This window comes from Lolium perenne, chromosome 7, assembly GCF_019359855.2.
Source record: "Lolium perenne isolate Kyuss_39 chromosome 7, Kyuss_2.0, whole genome shotgun sequence".
In the NCBI taxonomy this organism is placed as follows: Eukaryota; Viridiplantae; Streptophyta; class Magnoliopsida; order Poales; family Poaceae; genus Lolium; species Lolium perenne.
Window position 1 is genome coordinate 109,263,067 of NC_067250.2, and position 15,812 is coordinate 109,278,878.

The window sequence follows — 15,812 nt, forward strand, 5'->3', positions numbered from 1 at the left end:
AAAGCAGCCACTACGAGTGAATCCCAGCTCTGAGTCCATGCTTAATAAGGGTTTAACTATACATTCTAGTATCCTGTATGGTGATGCTATCATAAAGTTGATCTCGCACCTTTATCTCAAACCATTTGCTTTAGCACAATACCTAGCATGAACGTTGGTGTTTGGTATTAGATCACTCAAGGTTTTCAGTTCTCCAACACTAATGCAGATGCATTCGTAGTTGGGATTAATAACAGACATATGGTATATATATTGAATTGCAAGGATATATGATGCCACTCTACTAAACATGAGTTAACCAGAATTAGTTAGAAAATTATATCACGAGGACGAATGGGCAGCCAGAGGTAAACTAGCTTGGGCATTTCTTCGAACACATCGCAGAAGCGAATTCCTCCTCGGTCGTAATTGACCCAGCACAAGAAGTTGCTGAAGGGGGATCACACTGGTAGAAAAACAGGCTTCCGTCCAGCCCCATTAGTCGCGAAACTATAGGAACCGCGACTAATGGGACCTTTAGTCGCGGTTCGGGAGGCGAACCGCGACCAAAGGCCTGGGCCCAGGGCGCTCGGTGGCCAGCTGGTGCACGTGAGGGACTTTAGTCGCGGTTGGAGCCATCCAGCGACTAAAGCCCCTCCCCTATAGCCAGGCCAACCGCGACTAAAGCCCCTCCCCTATATATACCCATCCAGCAGCCAACACTTAGCCATTTAGAGCCATTCTCTTCACAAACTTCACAAGTGGGTGTTAGGTTTGCTTTTGGTTCCTCTTATGCACATAAGGTGTTTGATGAAATGCCCCAAGAGCATGAAACAAACATGATATGAAGTGTTGGAGCCACACTTGAGCTTTCTCATTTATTTTTTCCTCCTCGATCGCGGTTAGCAACTTGAACCTTTGATGTGTCATTGATAAAATATGCATGTGTGTAGTTCATTGTTTAATTTATATTGTTTGTAGCTAGTTAGTTTAACAAATGCATGATGGTTAATTATATATTTTATATTATAATAATGCAGATGAATCGGCAATGGATGTACGGTAACCGACTCTCCGGCGAGTTCACTACGGGTTTGAAAGATTTCCTCGTAGTGGCTAATGCGAACAAGCAGGGGGGTTTTGTTATCTGTCCATGTGTTAACTGTAAGAATCAGAAGGGTTACTCTTCCTCAAGAGATGTTCACATGCACCTGCTTCGGCACGGTTTCATGCCAAGCTATAATTGTTGGACCAAGCATGGAGAAAGAGGGGTTATAATGGAAGAAGATGAAGAAGGGGATGATTTCATCGATGAAAGCTATCTTGCTCATTTCGGTGATACTTTCATGGAGGATGCTGAAGGTGAAGGGGAAGGTGAAGGGGAAGGTGAAGAAGAGGCACGTGATGATCCCGTTGATGATCTTGGTCGGACCATTGCTGATGCACGGAGAAGCTGCGAAACTGAAAAGGAGAGGGAGAATTTGGATCACATGTTAGAGGATCACAGAAAGGCGCTGTACCCCGGATGCGATGATGGTCTGAAAAAGCTGGGCTGCACACTGGATTTGCTGAAATGGAAGGCACAGGCAGGTGTAGCTGACTCGGCATTTGAAAACTTGCTGAAAATGTTGAAGAATATGTTTCCAAAGAATAACGAGTTGCTCGCCGATACGTACGAAGCAAAGAAGGTTGTCTGCCCTCTAGGTTTAGAGGTTACGAAGATACATGCATGCATCAACGATCGCATCCTCTACCGCGGTGAATACGAGAATTTGAATGAATGCCCGGTATGCACAGCATTGCGTTATAAGATCAGAGGCGATGACCCTGGTGACGATGTTGAGGGCCAGAAACCCAGGAAGAGGGTTCCCGCCAAGGTGATGTGGTATGCTCCTATAATACCACGGTTGAAACGTCTGTTCAGGAACAAAGAGCATGCCAAGTTATTGCGATGGCACAAAGAGGACCGTAAGTCGGACGGGGAGTTGAGACACCCCGCAGATGGAACGCAATGGAGAAAGATCGACAGAGAGTTCAAAGATTTTGCAGCTGACGCAAGGAACATAAGATTTGGTCTAAGTACGGATGGCATGAATCCTTTTGGCGAGCAGAGCTCCAGCCATAGCACCTGGCCCGTGACTCTATGCATCTACAATCTTCCTCCTTGATTGTGCATGAAGCGGAAGTTCATTATGATGCCAGTGCTCATCCAAGGTCCGAAGCAACCCGGCAACGACATCGATGTGTACCTAAGGCCATTAGTTGATGAACTTTTACAGCTGTGGGGCAGACCTGGTGTCCGTGTGTGGGATGAGCACAAAGAAGAGGAATTTGACCTACGAGCGTTACTTTTCGTAACCATCAACGATTGGCCTGCTCTTAGTAACCTTTCGGGACTGTCAAATAAGGGATACAATGCATGCACGCATTGCTTACATGAGACTGAAAGTGTACATTTGCCAAATTGTAAGAAGAACGTGTACCTTGGGCATCGTCGATTTCTTCCGAAAATTCATCCAGTAAGAAAGAAAGGCAAGCATTACAACGGCAAGGCAGATCACCGGCCGAAGCACTGCGGAACACACTTGGTGCTGAGGTATTTGATATGGTCAAGGATTTGAAAGTCATCTTTGGAAAGGGTCCTAGCGGACAATCAGTTCGAAGGAGCTGACGGGCACGCAGCCATGTGGAAGAAGAAATCTATATTCTGGGAGCTAGAATATTGGAAAGTCCTAGAAGTCCGCTCTGCAATCGACGTGATGCATGTTACGAAGAATATTTGCGTGAACCTCCTAAGCTTCTTGGGCGTGTATGGGAAGACAAATGATACAAAGGAAGCACGGCAGGACCAGCAACGTTTGAAAGACCCTGATGACCGGCATCCGGAACGGTTTCAAGGTCGTGCCAGCTACGCTCTGACCAAAGAAGAGAAGGTCATCTTTTTTGAATGCCTGAGCAGTATGAAGGTCCCGTCTGGATTCTCGTCCAATATAAAGGGAATAATAAACATGGCGGAGAAAAAGTTCCAAAACCTGAAGTCTCACGACTGCCACGTGATTATGACGCAATTGCTTCCGATTGCTTTGAGGGGGCTCCTGCCGGAAAATGTTCGAGTAGCCATTGTGAAGCTATGTGCATTCCTCAATGCAATCTCTCAGAAGGTAATCAATCCAGAAGTTCTACCACGGTTACAGAACGATGTGATCCAATGTCTTGTCAGTTTCGAGTTGGTGTTCCCACCATCCTTCTTCAATATTATGACGCACCTCCTGGTTCACCTAGTCGATGAGATTTCCATTCTCGGTCCTGTATTTCTACACAATATGTTCCCCTTCGAGAGGTTCATGGGAATATTAAAGAAATATGTTCGTAACCGTGCTAGGCCAGAAGGAAGCATCGCCAAGGGCTATGGAAATGAGGAGGTAATTGAGTTTTGTGTTGACTTTGTTCCTGACCTTAAGCCGATTGGTCTTCCTCGATCGCGGCACGAGGGGAGACTAAGTGGAAAAGGCACGATCGGAAGGAAATCAACGATATGTATGGACGGCCATTCTCTAACTGAAGCACACCACACAGTTCTGACCAATTCCAGCTTGGTGGCTCCGTACTTTGAGAAACACAAGAATATTTTACGCTCGGACAACACTGGGAAGCCTGAATCCTGGATTAGGAAGGCCCACATGGAGACTTTCGGCAGTTGGTTGAGAAAACATTTAATGAATGACGATCATGTTATAGATCAGCTGTACATGTTGGCCAAGACACCATCTTCGACTATAACGACTTTCCAAGGGTACGAGATAAATGGGAATACATTTTACACGATCGCCCAAGATAAAAAGAGCACCAACCAAAATAGTGGTGTCCGCTTTGATGCAGCAACCGAGAATGAGCAAAAGGTCACATATTATGGTTACATAGAGGAGATATGGGAACTTGACTATGGACCCTCCTTTAGGGTCCCTTTGTTCCGGTGCAAATGGTTCAAGCTAACAGGAGGTGGGGTAAAGGTGGACCAGCAATACGGAATGACAATGGTGGATTTCAACAATCTTGGTTACCTTGACGAACCATTCGTCCTAGCGAAAGATGTCACTCAGGTTTTCTATGTGAAGGACATGAGTAGCAAACCGAAGAAACGGAAAGATAAGAAAACGATCAGTACATCATGCGATGATCCAAAGCGCCACATTGTTCTTTCAGGGAAAAGAAACATCGTGGGAGTGGAGGACAAGACAGACATGTCAAAAGATTATAATATGTTTGCTGAAATTCCGCCCTTCAAAGTGAACACCGACCCAAGCATTAAGTTAAATGATGAGGATGCTCCATGGATACGGCACAATCGTAAGCAAGCAGGGGCACAAGGAAAGAAATGATGTGTAATAATTTATTGTACCAAACTTTGTTGAATGGATCATGTGAATTATATTACCCGTGATGTGTTTGGTGTCCATTTTCGAATGATTCAATTGACTCGAGATAGCACTGATGATACATGAAATTTGGAGTGATTCAGTCATACTCCTGCCTAGGCGTATAATATGCATACTCGTAGTCTTCATAGCCGCCGCCGTTGTACTGGTAGTCGTTGCCTTCTAAGTTGCCGCCGTCGTCGTCGCTGCTGTCGTCGTCATTGTCGTCGGCGCTCGTGGCTCGAACCGAGGGTAGCGCAGGCGGGGGATATCGCCGGCCGTAATGTAGTCCATGACGCTCTGCGAGTCCGGCCGTACCACCATAGCCGACGGCCGGCCTCGTGGAAGTTCCCGGGAGGCAGACCGTCCTCCTCATACCTGGCGAGCGCCCTCTCACGCCGATTGATGAAGAAGGCTTCCCAAGTATGCTGGTTATCGGGATGCCAGCGGGGATTCATCCGCTGCTCCGGCGTGAGGTCGAGGTAGTAGTGGTTCGTGATGGCCGCCCGGCGCGCAGTACCCTGAGGGACGGGAGGGACCGGCACGCCGCCGGCGCTTAGGCTCCAGCCGGCGGGGACGCGGTAGCCCGGTGGGCAAGGGTAGTTCGAGGCGCAAAGCTCCTCCACCTGCTGGTAGGTTAGAGTGGGTGCGGTGGAAGCCATGAGAGAGTGATGAGAGATTGTAGAGATGTGATAATGCTGGCCAAGCCGGGCTACATATATGGAGTGACAAATGGCGGGAAAAATGGGAGCGGGAAGACAGGAGGCAGGAAGAAAGTGGCGGGAAGAAAGAGGCGGGAAGAAATTGGCGGGAAAAAATTGGCGGGAAGAAAGAGGCGGGAAGACAGGGAAGAAATGGCGGGAAGACGAGGCGGGAAGAGGGGGTCGGCGGAAAGACAGAGGCGGGAAGAGGGGGCCAACGAGAAGACAGAGGCGGCCGGGAAGAAATTTTGAATTGAATTAGTTTTATTTTTCTGAATTTTTTGATATATTATTTGTATTTTTAAAATTTTGAATTGAATTAGTTTTATTTTTCTAAATTTTTTGATATATTATTTGTATTTTTAAGATTTTGAATTGAATTAGTTTTATTTTTCTGAATTTATTGATGTATTATTTGTATTTTTAAAATTTTGAATTGAATTAGTTTTATTTTTATGAATTTTTTGATATATTATTTGTATTTTTAAAATTTTGAATTGAATTAGTTTTATTTTTCTGAATTTTTTGATATATTATTTGTATTTTTAAAATTTTGAATTGAATTAATTTTATTTTTATGAATTTTTTGATATATTATTTGTATTTTTTAAATTTTGAATTGAATTAGTTTTATTTTTCTGAATTTTTTGATATATTATTTGTATTTTTTAAATTTTGAATTGAATTAGTTTTATTTTTATGAATTTTTTGATATATTATATGTATTTTAAACATTTTGAAATGAATTAGTTTTATTTTTCTGAGTTTTTCTGTATTTTTAACATTTTGAAAAACAAAAAGTAATTCGAAAAATACTCGCCAACCGCGACTAAAGGTCTGTGTGCGCGCGGGAACGAAAAACCGGCGAAAAAAGCCTTTAGTCGCGGTTGGGCTGGCCAACCGCGACTAAAGGGTACCCTTTAGTCGTGGCTCTCCTCCCCAACCGCGACTAAAGGGGGGGCTATAAATAATTTTCCCAAACCGTCGCTCCACACATCGTCTTCTTCGCCTCGCTCCGTCTCTCTGCCGATCGATCGAGCTCGCCGCACCGCGCCTCGCCGTCACCGCGCCTCGCCGTCGCCGAGCCTCGCCCGTCGCCACGCTGCCGTCGCCTTGTGACGTCGCCGCCGCCCTGTCGTCGCCGCCGCCCTCCGCGTGTACCGCCGTGTACGTCGCCGCCGCCCGGATCCGTACTGTATACGTCGCACCGCCGCCCCTCGTCATCACCGGCGCAGAGAAAGAGAGAGGAGAGGCGCCAGGGCCGCCGCCGCCGCTCTGCTCGCCCCGGCGGCTCTCTGCTCGCCGGCGGCCGCCGCGTGTGCGCGCATGAGAGAGAGAGAGGGGAGGAGCGCGCACAGACGAGCCCGACCTGCCTTTTTTTCTTCTTTTTTTTAGTTTTTTTGTTTTTTACTTTGTGTAACTATAAGTTTTTTTAATTAAAAACTAGTAAAAATGCAACTACAACTTTGACTTAATAAAAACTAGCGGGGTTGCCCGCGCACTCGCGCGGCTAGATTAGGATTTATACCATTTCCATCATATTTATTTCAATTTATATATGCTAATATTTTTAGTTATTAATTTATATGATATTGCATTAAAGTGGTGTCTTAAATTTATTGATGAGCTGGATTATTATTTTCTGAGCATGTGGTAGTTTGTGCGGATCTATGTACTATATTTTTATTTATTTACTCAGATAAATATGTTATCCGACCTTAGATCGGTCTCATATAATTTGTTGAATTGTATTTCCTTTTGTTTGTGTTATAATGTGCTTGCCACTTGGCAATGACAAATATATGTTCATTTCTCATTCTGTCCATAATACATCTCTAATCCTATTTCAACCACCAGTAGTGATGTGGATAAATGTTACTGCTTAGACATCCTAAATTTTATTTCGATTCAATATGTACATCCTACAGCTGAGAGCGAGGCTACTCAGCAACATTGCCTGGTCTCAAGCAATTTATAGTCTAAAATATATTCATGGGCATCAACATTTGCACCAATTATATCAGTGATATCTAGACCAAAAGTAATATGAGTATATATTCTTATGGCGCAGATTGTGTTAGCCTATTAAATTAATAACAATGAATATATTAGTCCTTGCAGAATGGCTGTGAATATTATCACCCCTACCGATGTAATTATAAAAAATATATTTAATGAGAGTCTTGAAGTAGAAATTGAGCTCTGCATGTACACTTACTTGGTCTTCGGATGTTTATCTCATGGAATCAGAAATTTATGCGTTAATAGCCGTGCTATCCTTGTTGAGATGGAAACATCTAAGCAAAGCAAGGCGCGTGGATGGTATTACTCCTGCTTTTTTTTCGGAACTGTACTCTTAGTTCATGTTGATGGCGTTGATATCCTGCAAAAGAAACGGATTTCGAAATTTAGCTCTTCATCCAAGTAAAATTAAGTATGTAAAAAAAAGAGCGGTTACTCTATCTTAAAAAATAAGCCTTTTGCATATAGTTTTTATGTATTTGTCAGATCATCTGGATGCACAATGCATGCATCACATGTTATCTCAAGAAAAACTGTACCTGCTTGAGTGGACTTGATGCATTGGGCACTCCGTACGAATATTTAGTTCATGGCAGGGGACCCTAGGGAAACTCAGCTGAGCCCCGGCTGATGCAAACCACCGTGGAGGTGCCGGTCCGTACCATTGTGTGCTCTGTGGTTGCTCATCATATCGTTACTGTCCATCCTAACGACCGCATGATCTTCGGATGTTTTCGTTTGATTCTCGCCCCGAAGCTACCAAGTTTGCACGTAGACTGTTTATGTACACGCATGCAAGGCACTGTATGTACCGCACTTTGCTGTCGGATCGTCAAAGGTCTCACCATTATCGTCAAGCTCATCGGAGGTTTTGTTGAGCTCATCGGAGAAGGCATGAAGCTTGTATCTCCATAGCCGCTACCACCTCCGAGACGTGCTTCTGCTGTTGTTGGATGGGTGACCGTCGAGATCGAGGATCACTTCTTGAGTTCCGCTATATACAACTTAGTTGGCTATAATTATGACATAATCATTTCCTTTGTTTAACCCAAACGATGACCAAAATACTTGTGATTCTTGCATGCAACTACAGTATATATTAACATGTCTTACTAAACAAAGTGTTTCATCTCAATCAATAACTATTTTTAGTACTCAGCTGAGCCCCAGGGAAACTCAGCTGACAAATACACAACACAGGTCGATCTATTGTAAATAAGTAGTTGGAGCAAACAAAAAGGAAACTGAAGCTTCGATAGATTACCTTGCTTTGGGCTGTCCGGCTGTGTGGGCGCGATGCAGGACTGAGTTGGATTGATCGCTCTATCTATTACTAGATGACCCGTTGCGCCCCGGCGCAAAGGCAAAGGCGAGACAACATTATAACCATTATATTATTACAGAACCTAAGTGGTGAAATTTGTATGTACATTCTATGTAAATTTAGTGAAGGTCCAATAACACTGTACAACATTATGTACAAACTCAGAAGGCGCAAGTACCAGATTCAAACTTGAATTTATTGCTTGAAAACTCTATTTACAACACAAGTTACTACTTGACAGTCTCATTATGTACAAACTCAGGAGGCAGTAGCCAACATGATAAATTACCCCAGGTAATATATGGAGAAAACCTCACTTCAACTCTATCCCAGCCCTTGAGCTTGGTCTAGGGCAACACAGGTTCTATATTGATTGAAAGTAGCTTCCCGCCCATGCCCATTCGTTAAACAGCGCAAGCAGCCATGCTGCAGTAGCAATCATCACAATCTTCATAGATGATCGGAAGACAATGTCCAGCGCAAATATGGGTACAAACATTCAAAGGGAAGCCGAAGGTGAAGCACCATAGCATGGTTCGAAGTGCCGCAGCTAGTGCACATGTGTTTTATCATTGCACATCATCTCATGAAGCTGAAAGTAGATGGAATATCAGTGAGTATAATGAAACCTCATACAATACCTATGTGTTTGCGCAGTATATATCCATAATATCTTGCTCCAGTTCACAGTTCAGCAAAGATATCACAATTGGTATGCCTTGCAAGAAAAAGGAAAGAGAAATATGAAGTAAGAAATAATTTATCCCCGTTAAGGGGACTTGTTCTCCAAGTTCTATGCAAGGCTTGGCATTTACGGTGCAGTTCTATTTATGGAAAGGGTGATTGTTCCATTGCCAGGTTTGTTTCTTTTCTCCAAAACTATCTGAACTATTCGTAAGGTGTCAGTGTTTTGCACAAGACTAACAATTCAAAAGGCAAAGCCCCCGGCATCAACCAAGGCATTCAAGCTACTGATGTCAACTCATGTGGCCAACACATTCATATTCATCATCTTGGACAGACATGGAGAAAACCCGAAGAGGGATGGATAAAAGTGTTTACAATGCAGAAATTGGTCATAATGTTGCTACCTTTCTAGAATCTTTAGACGAGCATAACTCCTATGCAGTTCTTAGTGGAAGCAAGACACCACAGAACGCAAGCCCATGTCTAAGCAAAATGAATGAGGAGATCAACCTGTAGAACGACATCCAAAATTATCTTGTTAAATAAGATCTTTATGTTCAAAGTACAGCAGTAAAATGTTTGGTACCTGTAACTGAATTTAGTAATGGGTATTCTAATATGACAGTACATTAAAAATTCTTAATAGCATACATATTTTCAATATAAATATATCTCTCCGAGGGTGGAACTTGAAGGTAAAATAACATTCAAGCGATAGGACTACTCATTAGGAAATTATATATCACAAAGAATATGATATACATTTAACACTAAAAAGAATATGCTTAAGGAAAAGCATATATCTCCCAAGTTAAGCATAGCTATCAATGAAACCAGGGGTATTGTAAAAAGGAATGTCCATTCCTAATTAGGAGGTCTTTCCCAAGCAGAAAAAGAGTCCATGCAACACAATCGTGAGTAGATGGTGACAATGATCACCTGTGACGCAAGCTTGTTTGGATTTAGCAAATTCTTATCTTCCCAGACCTTTTTGCTGTTAAACCCCATCCAGGGCAGCCAAAGGACAGCACAGTACAATCAGAGAATAAGCCTAAACTGATTCGTTCCAGGGAAGTACAGCCAGCATAGTACAACCAACAAATAAGCCTCTTTCCAGGGAATACGTCTCGATTCCCCAATCCAACGATTGGAAAAATCATTTACTTCATAAGCCTAAACATCCAGAGATAACTAAAACTGAAATCACTCTCCTTTGTTTCCGCCGAACGAAACACTTGAGAATGTCGGCGAGGCACATATGGCGCCAAAGCATGAGCCTGCAAACCGTCAAGTGCTGCTAGCTTTTTCTTTAGAACACTGCTATTTTCAGAATGCTATTTCTCTCACATGAAAAACAGCTAAATATTAAGAATTTAGTTCTAATAGTCTCACTAATTCTTCTAGCACTAAGAATTACAGACGTTGTAATAAAGTAGAAAACTAAAACAATTGGCAAACTAAAACTATGTCCATATATATTTTATTAACGAGCATCCAAGGTATGGACTAAGAATTCGCCTGCATATACACCTGTGTATATTACCATGAGACATGCCAAAAGAAATTCGAGCTCCAAACTATAACTCTTAGATCGGAGATAGCTCCAACCATGGATTTGGGGATGTGTAGCCAGGCTAACAGATGCAGCCACTGCCACTCGCCATGGAGCCGGAAAAATCACTTCTTGTAGGCGGACAGATGCAGTCAGAAGCAATGTTTTGGTTTTTCAGAAACTTTCTCCATCAGGTCAGACATAACATTTCTACACAAACGCTCTTTTTTTCATTGATAAATGGAAAAAAACAGTTGCAAGCCACATGTGACATTCATTTTCACACAACATGACGACTTTCTCCATCAGGTGAGGGTTAATTTTTCTACACTACATGTGCTCTGCAAGTGTTATAAGGGAAATCGAGAAAGAGAGAGAGGGGCAGAAATTACTGCAATACCAGCGGCAATATCTGGTTGCTTTTCTCCTTCTTGTGTTTCCCTAACCAGATCTGCTGCTACCTGCTACCTATAAGGAGACGGCACAATAGCTTACCTCAAACAAAAAAAGAATCATAGATTCATCATGCTAAGAAAGAAAGAATGGTCCAGTACAAGGTCATGTCATTGTGTAGCAATTTTTTTATATTTCTAATCCAAGCACCCCATTTGCTCTTAGATAAAGTGTTACTCTTGCAAATCCAGTAATTCAATTGCTTGATTTTTACCATAAAAAGATAGGAAGTGGCATGCCTGGCTGGCATGTCTAAATCAGAGGAGCCGTTTTTGGCCACGATGGCAAGATTGTCTCAACTACAAAAAGGCCAATACCTTGATCCGAACGGCCGAAAAGGTAGCGAGCATGCTCCTAGCAAAGCAGCAACGCACGGAAACACCAACCAGCTTGTGCAAAGCGACAGAACGGATGGAACAACCTGCAAGAAAACAGACAAAAGCACACGAGACACCATGCCATTGCACCAAACAGGTAGAATGCAAGGTTGGGGAAAGCGCACAGCAGAGAAGAAGAGGGAAACCAACCAGGCTACGGGAGTCGAGTAAAACCGTGGAAGAATCGCAGCAGGAACGTCGAGCACCCTGCAGCGTAGGAATTACACCTTAGAGAAAAAACAATGCAACGCCGCCAGACAAAGAAAGAACAGAAGGCAGAGAACAGCAGGAACTAACCCTAACCATACACGTCGGCCACCTGAAACCCCATTGGCCCCTCGCGACAGAGCAGGCAGAGGAGAGGGAGTAGGTGAGAGGAGAGGAAGCAGTCGAGGGCGAGGGTGAGGACGGCGGAAAGGAAGGAGGGAAGCGAGGTTTCGTGGGTCTGACCGGGAAGGGGAGGGCAAGTTTGAGAGATGAGGGCCACTACGGCGGGCCCCGCGCAGGTCCGCGCCTGACCGTCCAACAGTGCCGTGCGGCGGTAAAAAAGGAAGCATATGAGCACCGATGGAGGAAAGACCCAGCTCACCGACAAACAGCCCCACGAGCCAAAGGGACCAGCACGCAGTGAAATAGACTAAGCAGAGGACATGTAGTCAGATAGACAATGCTCTATCCACAAGCTGTGAAAAAAGGCTACGGGAAGAGAGGGAAATGGGCGACGCGGGCGAGCGCCTGCCGGTGCCACTTTCTGCTGGTCCCGCACATGAACGGTCCCCACTCGTCATAGACCATGAAAGATCAACTCAAGGTAAATAAAAATTCACAGAATCGGATGGCTAGTGTCAAAAGATGTTACTGCTCAGGGTGAAACGAGCGTCCAGGATGCTTTTGCCCCTTTTGGTGGCTTCTTTGGCCGGGTTGGCCAGAGGCCTTTATAAGTAGAATAGTAGCAACAACTGATGCAATTGCAAGGAAACTATATTTCCATTGACCTTATGGTAGTACCTATATTGTGAATTGAAAAATGAAAACAATGAAAATAATATATTTGCTATTATTGATGATGTTTCTAAAAAAGACTTTTACATAGGATGCATGCCTTTGTTTCTAGATGATTTCCAGACCAGACTAACAGTAACAAACATGCAGGGAGCCAACTAATTGTTTGCTTCTCCTAGATGGCCCAAACAGTAGGGGTACTTGTGTTGTCTAAAGGAACAAATTCTGAATTGAACACGGCAAGATATCTTAGTTGTTACTGCAGTGTTGTCAAAAATCTTTTTGCCTGCAAGATATCTTAGCAATCATGGCATGAAGTTGTACGAAGCATATGTAATTGTTGAATAAGATCTGGACACACACCTGGACTATACCAAGACATCTCTATACACAAAAAAGACTGCCATATGCATGAGATAGCATCACATGAATTTTAATCTTATGCACTAACAAGTTCAAAAAGAAATTGACGGTAGAAGTTCTAAAAATGCAGACCATGCAAGGAAGAACATAAACTTCTACAGCTACAAATTCAATCAAGAAACGTCAATGACTATGTTAAAACTTGTATGTTACTCTAGAACCAAAACAGGCCAGAATAGCCAGCTTATCACTGCATGAAAGATAATCATACGACATGGTTTCATGAAAATAACACTTGATACTTCTATGAGAGAGCATCAGATTATTTAATTATAGAAGTTCAATTATCCAAGTGAGAGTGATCTTACAATTTAAAATATGACCGACGATGCTGAATAAGAAACAGAGGCAAAATACGCAATGACAAAAGGAAGACACAAGTTCATGATGTGCATCTGCAAAAAGTTTTCTGCATATCGACAACACTCCCGACCAGATATCCAGAAAAGTGCAACATACGCTGAGAGTCTCAGTTAAGCAAATTTATAATATCGGTAAACGTCATCTAACAGAACAGACTCTTAAAGATGATAACAACAAAAAAGACTACCCCTGTGCTAGATAAACAACTGTCAGGTAACAGAACGGTGGACATGCTCTAATATGATTAAGGAAAATATTACATTGTCATGGCATGACCGGCCATATTTCAAGATTTCATCTGCAAAGATAGTTTCCTTATCACCCATGAGATGTTGACATTAATGTCAATCTACGATTTAAAAGTGCAGTATATGAAATTAAATGTTAGGAAGCTTAGCGGTTGCTTGCTTTTCAGCGCATCAACTTAATCAAGGATAATGACCAGATGCATCTAATAAAGGGAAGTAGATACTACTTGTTGTATGGTAATTACTTGACCGGTCATGAATCACGCATGTACACTTACTTTGCATTATGATCTTCATTCTATATATCTTGATCCAGTGACCATCCTCATCAACTTGACAAATGCAAATGATCTTCAGAGTTTGGAAAGAGATCAGTAGAGCTTAACCATACTTTCTACAGAAACAACGGACATATTATGGATCACTCCAACATGTTTGACTACAAACCTCTATGAGTAAACACCAGCCCTTTAGGGAAAAAACATCGGTAAGCCTCTGAAATACAAATAATCCAATAATAAATAAGTTTATGTCTGAACTGCAACCAATCACTGAACCAAACAACTGATCAAGCATTGATACTCTGTACATCACTGCTCAATATAGCACTCACTATTGGTGAGAGAAACGGAAAAAATGGTACAAACAACTGTTTAGTTGCATCTAAATGCAAATTTTATGCCCTAGGCGAGATACTGAAATGCATATACTTGCTCTCCATCTACGACACATCAATACCTAATTAGAATACAAATGCATTATTATATACCATTTACACCGCCAAAATGGCAGTAGAAGCGTAGAATCTGGTATATATATGTTGACCTCAGTCTCAACTGAATCAAGTAAATGACAAAAAGAGTAGTAGCTAGTGTACCTGAATCCAGCATTGTGTGGGTGAGATGATGTACAACCTAACAGCTAGAAACAATGCCGGCAAATCCCGAGACTTAAGTGATAGTCCTAGAAACAATATAAGAAAAACAAGTTCAGAATAAGTTAGAGAGCACAAATTCAGTTTCTGATGGCACAAATTCAGTTTCTGCTGTACCATCAGACACGAAGACAGAACCACAGTATCTGGAAACAGAGAATGAAGCATGGTGTCAGCTCACAAATAGTAGGAAATTTAAACAACAAATGACGCTCCACTTAGGTAAGCCATGCTTGCAGCCTCTGTCGCTAGTTTATACGCTTAACTCTGTCAGCTGTAACAGAGTTGGTTAATAGAATCTGTAACATTGAACAATACCAACTAAATGATCTCTTATGAAGAAAGAAAATTTCAGGTAGCATTTCTGTGAATAGATAGGAGAGCAGCAGAGTCAAAATAACGGAATGGAAGAACAAATGATAAATCAGGTGAAATAATTTCAAGTAATATTGGTTTTAAGTACTAAAAAGTTCAAACCCTGATGAGCAAACCACTCAAGAATTGATGGAAGGGAGATGATGACCAGAAATTCATAATTATAGAATTACCTTGCTATTTCAAGATATGTAGCAGTGCGTCATAACCAAAATTAAAATTAGAATCAATTTGACATTCTTTCCTCTAAATATGAAATACTGCAAAACAATGCTGACCCCTCTTTTTTTTCTTGGATTATTGTTCTTCGGCATGTTATGCAGCTGTCAAACAAAATGTACCATCAGCCTATGTCACAAAGTTATATATGTGGCACTAATTCTTTTAGCCTGCAATGCATACATCGAACCTGGAAGGGTCAAACACCGTTGGATTGTTTTAGATGGTCGGATCATAGTATATAGACCTCGTGTTGTTGTTACTTGTGTCTCTGTTGAATAGTAGCTTCCTGCAAGCAGAAAGAATGAATCAACAAAGTTTAGTTAACCTGGCAGTCCTTTATAGCCACTCTTGGAAACCAATAATAATAACCAGTTGGTTGGAACTACATAATTCTGCAGCTAAACAACTACTGGGATGAGCTCACCCTGATGTCTGGACCGTGCCCGCCGTTTCCACTCGACGCATGGCGCCGATGGTCTTGAACGCTGCTCACGCCGACAGGTTGCGGCCCCTCGCTGCAGCTCGTAACCTACAAAGCAACAACACACGCACATATCAAAATACCATCACAAAAACGAGAGAGGGAGAGAGGAAGCAGGAGCTTGAAGTATATAATTAGATAGCTTAATTACCTTATTTACCACATGGAAACCAATAATAATAACCAGTTGGTTGGAACTACATAATTCTGCAGCTAAACAACTACTGGGATGAGCTCACCCTGATGTCTGGACC

The 15,812-nt window shown here is 42.5% G+C and overlaps 1 long non-coding RNA gene across 2 annotated transcripts; it reads right to left on the reverse strand.

The window, feature by feature from the left end:
• Nucleotides 1–8,648: 8,648 nt before the first annotated feature.
• LOC127316184 (uncharacterized) lies at nt 8,649–15,336 on the reverse strand. Of its 2 annotated transcripts, XR_011749001.1 has the most exons (7): nt 15,265–15,336; nt 15,029–15,178; nt 14,598–14,754; nt 14,424–14,509; nt 13,994–14,041; nt 13,825–13,897; nt 8,649–9,033 (listed from the first exon to the last, which is right to left on the reverse strand). It is a non-coding gene; the product is annotated as an uncharacterized lncRNA (long non-coding RNA). The 2 variants fall into 2 exon arrangements; XR_011749002.1 differs by lacking the exon at nt 13,994–14,041 and having other exon boundaries at nt 13,825–13,940.
• Nucleotides 15,337–15,812: the final 476 nt, after the last annotated feature.